Genomic DNA, 5,678 nt, shown 5'->3' on the forward strand with positions numbered 1-5,678 from the left:
AACCAGTCTACAGTCAATGCAATCACTATCAAAATGCCAACAGCATTTTTCACAAACCTAGAACAAATAATACCAAAATTTGTATGGAACCAAAAAAGACCTTAAATAGCCAAAGCAGTCTTGAGAAAGAAGAATAAGGCTGGAGGTACCACGATCCCAGATTTCAAGATATACTGCAAAGCTGTAGTAATCAAAACAGTATGGTACTGGCAAAAAATAGACACATAGGTCAGTGGAAAAGAATAAAGAGCCCGAAAATAAACCCACAATTATATGTTCAATTAATCTATGACAGAGGAGGCAAGAATATACAATGGGGAAAAGACAGTCTCTTCAATAAATGGTGCTGGGAAAACTGGACAGCTACATGCAAAAGAATGAAACTGGACCACTTTCTCACACCATACACAAGAATAAACTCAATATGGATTAAAGCCTAAATGTGAGATCTGAAACCATAAGAATCCTACAAGAGAACAGTCAATAATTTCTCTGACACTGGCCATAGCAACATTTTTCTAAATGTGTCTCCTGAGGCAAGGAAAACAAAAGCAAAAAGTAATTCTTGGGACTACTTCAAAATAAAAAGCTTCTGCATAGCAAAGGAAACCATGAAGAAAACAAAAAGACAACCTACTGAATGGGAAAGGATATTTGCAAATGATACATCTGAGAAGGGGTTAATATCTATAATATATAACGAACTTATAGAACTCAACACCAAAAAACCAATCTGATTAAAAAATGGGCAGAAGACTTGAACAGACATTTTTCCAAAGAAGACATCCAGATGGCCCACAGACACAGGAAAAGATACTCAACATCGCTCATCATCAGGGAAATGTAAATCAAAACCATAATGAGGTATCACTTTACACCTCACAGAATGGCTGAAATCAAAAAGACAAGAAACAAGTGTTGGCAAGGATGTGAAGAAAAAGGAACTGTTGATGGGAATGCAAATTAATACAGTCACTGTGGATAACAGTATGGAGAGTCCTCAAAAAATTAAAATTAGAAATTTTAATCAAAAAATTAAAAATAGAAATACTATATGAACCAATAATTCCACTATTGGGTATTTACCCAAAGAAGACAAAAACACTAATTTGAAAAGATATAAGTACCCCTATGTTTAGTGAAGCATTATTTACAATATTGAAGTGTTCTTCAATAGACAAATGGATAAGGAAGATGTGATATATATATCTACATATATATATATCACATCACATATCTATGATGGAATATTATGCAACCGTAAAAAAGGATGAGGTTGTGCCACTTGAGACAACATGGATGGACCTAGAGGATATTATGCTAAGTGAAATAAGTCAGACTGAGGAAGACAAATATCATATGATTTCACTCATTAGTACAATCTAAAAAAAAAAAAAAAAGAATAAACAGAAAGCAAAATTGACCTATAAATATGGAGAACAAACTGATGGTTGCCAAAGAGGAGGGGGTTTGGGTTTGGGCAAAATTGGTAAAGGAGAGTGGGAGATACAGGCTACCAGTTACAGAATAAGTAAGTCATGGGAATAAAAGGCACAGCATAAGGAATACAATCAATGAAATGACACTGTAATAGCGATGTATCAGGACAGGTGGTAGCTTCCCTTGCAGTGAATATAGCATAATGTATACATTTGTCAAATAGCTATGCTGTATATCTGAGACTAATGTAACACTGTGTGTCAACTAGACTCAAAAAAAAAAAAAAAAAAAAAGCAGTCCGCAGGGGCGCCTGGGTGGCTCACTCAATTAAGCATCTGACTACAGCTCAGGTCAAGATCTCAGGATCCTGAGATCAAGCCCCGGGTCGGCTCCCTGCTCAATGAGAGTCTGCTTGTCCCTCTCCCTCCCACTCTGCTCCTCCCCCTGCTCCTGCGCTCTCTCAAATAAATAAAATCTTTTTAAAAATCCGCATATGGTGGACCTGTGTGCAGTTCAAACCTGTCTTGCTCAAAGACCAACTATATAAAATCTGTATGCTAAAAATTATAAAATGCTGATGAAAGAAATCAAAGACCTTAAGAAATGGACATACATGTCCATACCACATCCATCAGGTGGAAAACTCAACACAGTGAAAATGTCAGTTCCTCCAAATTTACATTCAGGTTTAACGAAATCCCTATCAAAACCCCGGCAAGGGGCGCCTGGGTGGCTCAATCGTTAAGCATCTGCCTTCGGCTCAGGTCATGATCCCAGGGTCCTGGGATCAAGCCCCACGTCAGGCTCCCTGCTCCACAGGAAGCCTGCTTCTCCCTCTCCCACTCCCCCTGCTTGTGTTCCCTCTCTCGCTGTCTCTCTCTCTGTCAAATAAACAAATAAAATCTTAAAAAAAAAAAAAACCAGCAAAAGTTTCTGTAGCTTCAGATAAGATTATTTTTAAATTTATATAAAATCTTATGGGCCCTAGAATAATTAAAGCAATCTTGCCACAGAATATTGAGTCGCCATCGAAAGTCACTGAAGTTTCCTGCTTCAACAGTTCTTGGACAGAACCCGGCACTCGTCCCCCACCCTGGTGGCTGCTCAGAGTCAACCCTCCGCCATCTCCTCACAGTGCCCACAGACCATCCCCGTTGCAGCCACCACCACTTGACACTGCCTCTCCTCAGCGGCTGCCATGATGACTATGTCCCTCTCACAGGTACACCAGAACTACCACCAGGACTCGGAGGCTGCCCTCGACCTCCAGATCAACCTGGAGCTCTATGCCTATGTCTACCTGTAGTCCATGTCTTACTACTTTGACCACAAAGAAGGCTTCGAAGAACTTGGCCAAATATTTTCTTCACCCATCTCATGAGGAGAGCGAACATGCTGAGAAACTGATTAAGCTGCAGGGACCCTCAGGATATCAAGAAACCAGACCGTGATTACTGGGAAAACGGACCAAATGCAATGGAGTGTGCGTTACACTTGGAAAAGAGTGTGAATCAGTCACTACTGGAACTACACAAACTGGTCACTGATAAAAAATGACCCCATCTGTGGGACTTAATTGAGACTCATTACCTGAATAAACAAGTGAAATCCATCAAAGAATTGGGTGACCATGTAACCAACCTGCGCAAGATGGGGGCTCCTGAATATGGCATGGCAGAGTATCTCTCTGACAAGCATACCTTGGGAAACAGTGATAACGAGAGTTAAACCTTAGGGTCTTCCCATAGCCCCAAGGGTGACTTCCCTGGTCACCAAGGCAGTGTATGCATGGTGGGGTTATATTTACCTTTTCTATAAGTTGTACCAAAACATCTATTTAACTTCTTTCATTTGTACCATTCCTTCAAAATAAAGTTATTTGGTAACCCCCCCAAAATAATCTTGCCACAAAATATTAAAGTGGGAGAAATCACTCTAGCTGATACAAAAGCTTACCATATAGCTATAGTAATCAAGACAGGGTGGGGTTGGCAGAGGGATAAACACATATAGCAATGAAACAGAAGAGGAAACCTAGAATTATACCCAAACCAATATACTCAACTGATTTGTGGGGAAAAAAAAAAAAAAAACTGCACAAGCAATTCAACAGAACAAGGATTATCTTTTTAATAAATGGTGCTAAAGGAATCAGACATCCACAGGCCAAAAAAAAAAAAAAAAATCAATCTAAACCTCATACCTTATAAAAATTAACTCAAAATGGAGCACCAGAATAAACCTAAAACCTAAAAGTATAAAATATTTTTAAATGGGAAAAAGCTTCAGGATCAGTGTTAGTGGAAGAGTTCTAAATGTGGACATTAAGATATGATCCATTAAAAAATGATAAACTGAGGGGCCCTTGGGTGGCTCAGTTGGTTAAGTGTCTGACTCTTGATTCAGGCTCAGGTCATGATCTTGGGGTCATGAGATCAAGCCCCGTGTCAGGCTCAGCACTCAGTGTTGAGTCTGCTTGAGATTCGATCACCTTCTGCCCCTCCCCCAGCTCACATGCATGCTAAATAAATAAAATTTTTTTTAAAAAGATAAATTGAACTACATCAAAACCTAAAACTTTGGCTATGTGACTCAGTTACGAGGATGAAAAGATAAGCTACGGTCTTGGAGACAGTATTTGCAAACCATGTATCTGAGAAAAAGGACTCACATCTATAATATTTTTTTAAAAAGCTCTAAAACTGAACAGTAAAATATCAGTCTTATTGGAAAATAGGCAAAAAACATGAACATACATTTCACTGAAGAGGATATACAGAAAGTAAGTAAATTATAAGGTGTTCAACATCATTAGCCATTGGGGAAATACAAATTAAAATACAGTGAGTTATCACAACACACCCATCAAAGTGTCTAAGGTAGAAAAAAAAAAAAACAGTGACAATATAAAATGCTGGCAAGGATGCCAAGAAACTGGATCATTCACCCATTGCTGGTGGGAATGTAAAGTGATGCATCCATTTTGGAAAACAGTTTGGCAGTTTATTTAAAAGCCAAACATTCAGGGTGCCTGGGTGGTTAAGTTGGTTAGGCGTCTGACTCTTGCTTTTGGCTCAGGTCATGTTCTCAGGGTCGTGAGATCAAGCCCTGTGTCAGACTCTGCACCAAGTGTGGAGCCTGCTTAAGATTCTCTCTCCCTCTCCCTCTCTCCATTTGCTCACTCTTTCTCTCTTGCTAAAAAATAAAAAAAACAAAAAACAAATTTCTTCTCTTGGCATAACATCCTTCAAAAAAAAAAAGCTAAATATTCAACTACCATATGACCTAGAAATTACATTCCTGGGCATTTATCCCAGAGAAATTTAAAAGTTACATCCATACAGAAAACAGTACATTTATGTTTATAGCACATTATTTCAATAGCAAAAACTGGAAACAATCAAAATGTTCCTCAGTAGGTGAATAAACAATTTGTGGTATATCCACATCATGGAATACTACTCAGCAACAAAAAGGAATTCACTATTGAAACCTGCAGCAACCCAGATGGATTTCAAAGGCGCTGTGCTCAATGAAAAATGCCAATCTCAAAAGATCACACTCTATGATTCTATTTATACAACATTCTCATTACAGAGGCTGAAAACTGATTAGTAAGTAGTGCCAGGTTTAGGAATAATTGGGAGGAGTGAGGTGGGTATGATTATAAAATAGTAGCACAAGGGAGATCTTTGTGGTGATAGAATTGTTCTGTATCTGGACCGCAGTGGTGGTTACATAAATCTGCCCATGTGATAAAATTACTTAGAATTACACACATACATTACGTCAATGTTCATTACCTGGTTTTGATGTTATCCTATATTTATGTGAGATATAAACATTGGGACTAACTGGGTGAAAGATATATGGGACCTCTCTGAACTGTTTTTACAATTTCCGGGGACCCTATGATAACTTCAAAAAAAATTTTTTAATTAATGTCCAAAAATTTTCCTCATTTTAATAAAAATATCCAGCCACAGATCCAAGAATTCCCTTGACTCACCGTAGGCAAATTGCCGAAAATCAGTGATAAGGATAGTCACTGCTTTCTCATCAGAAACAATGCATGCCAGAAGGCAATAGGATGACATTAATGTGCTGAAAGGAAAAAAAAAGTGTCAACTTAGAATTATATATGCAGCCAAATTACTTTTTAAAAATGAGGGTAAAATTGGAATGCCTGGGTGGATCAGTTGGTTAAGTGTCTGCCTTTGGCTCAGGTCATGATCCCA

At 38.4% G+C, this 5,678-nt stretch overlaps 1 pseudogene; it reads left to right on the plus strand.

The window, feature by feature from the left end:
* Positions 1-2,635: 2,635 nt before the first annotated feature.
* LOC123840238 (ferritin heavy chain-like) lies at positions 2,636-3,168 on the plus strand (annotated as a pseudogene).
* The last annotated feature ends 2,510 nt before the right edge of the window (positions 3,169-5,678 follow it).

The sequence above is a fragment of the Mirounga angustirostris genome, unplaced genomic scaffold (assembly GCF_029215605.1).
Source record: "Mirounga angustirostris isolate CCGP_5_RB_7025 unplaced genomic scaffold, mMirAng1.0.hap1 SCAF_11, whole genome shotgun sequence".
Classification (NCBI taxonomy): Eukaryota; Metazoa; Chordata; class Mammalia; order Carnivora; family Phocidae; genus Mirounga; species Mirounga angustirostris.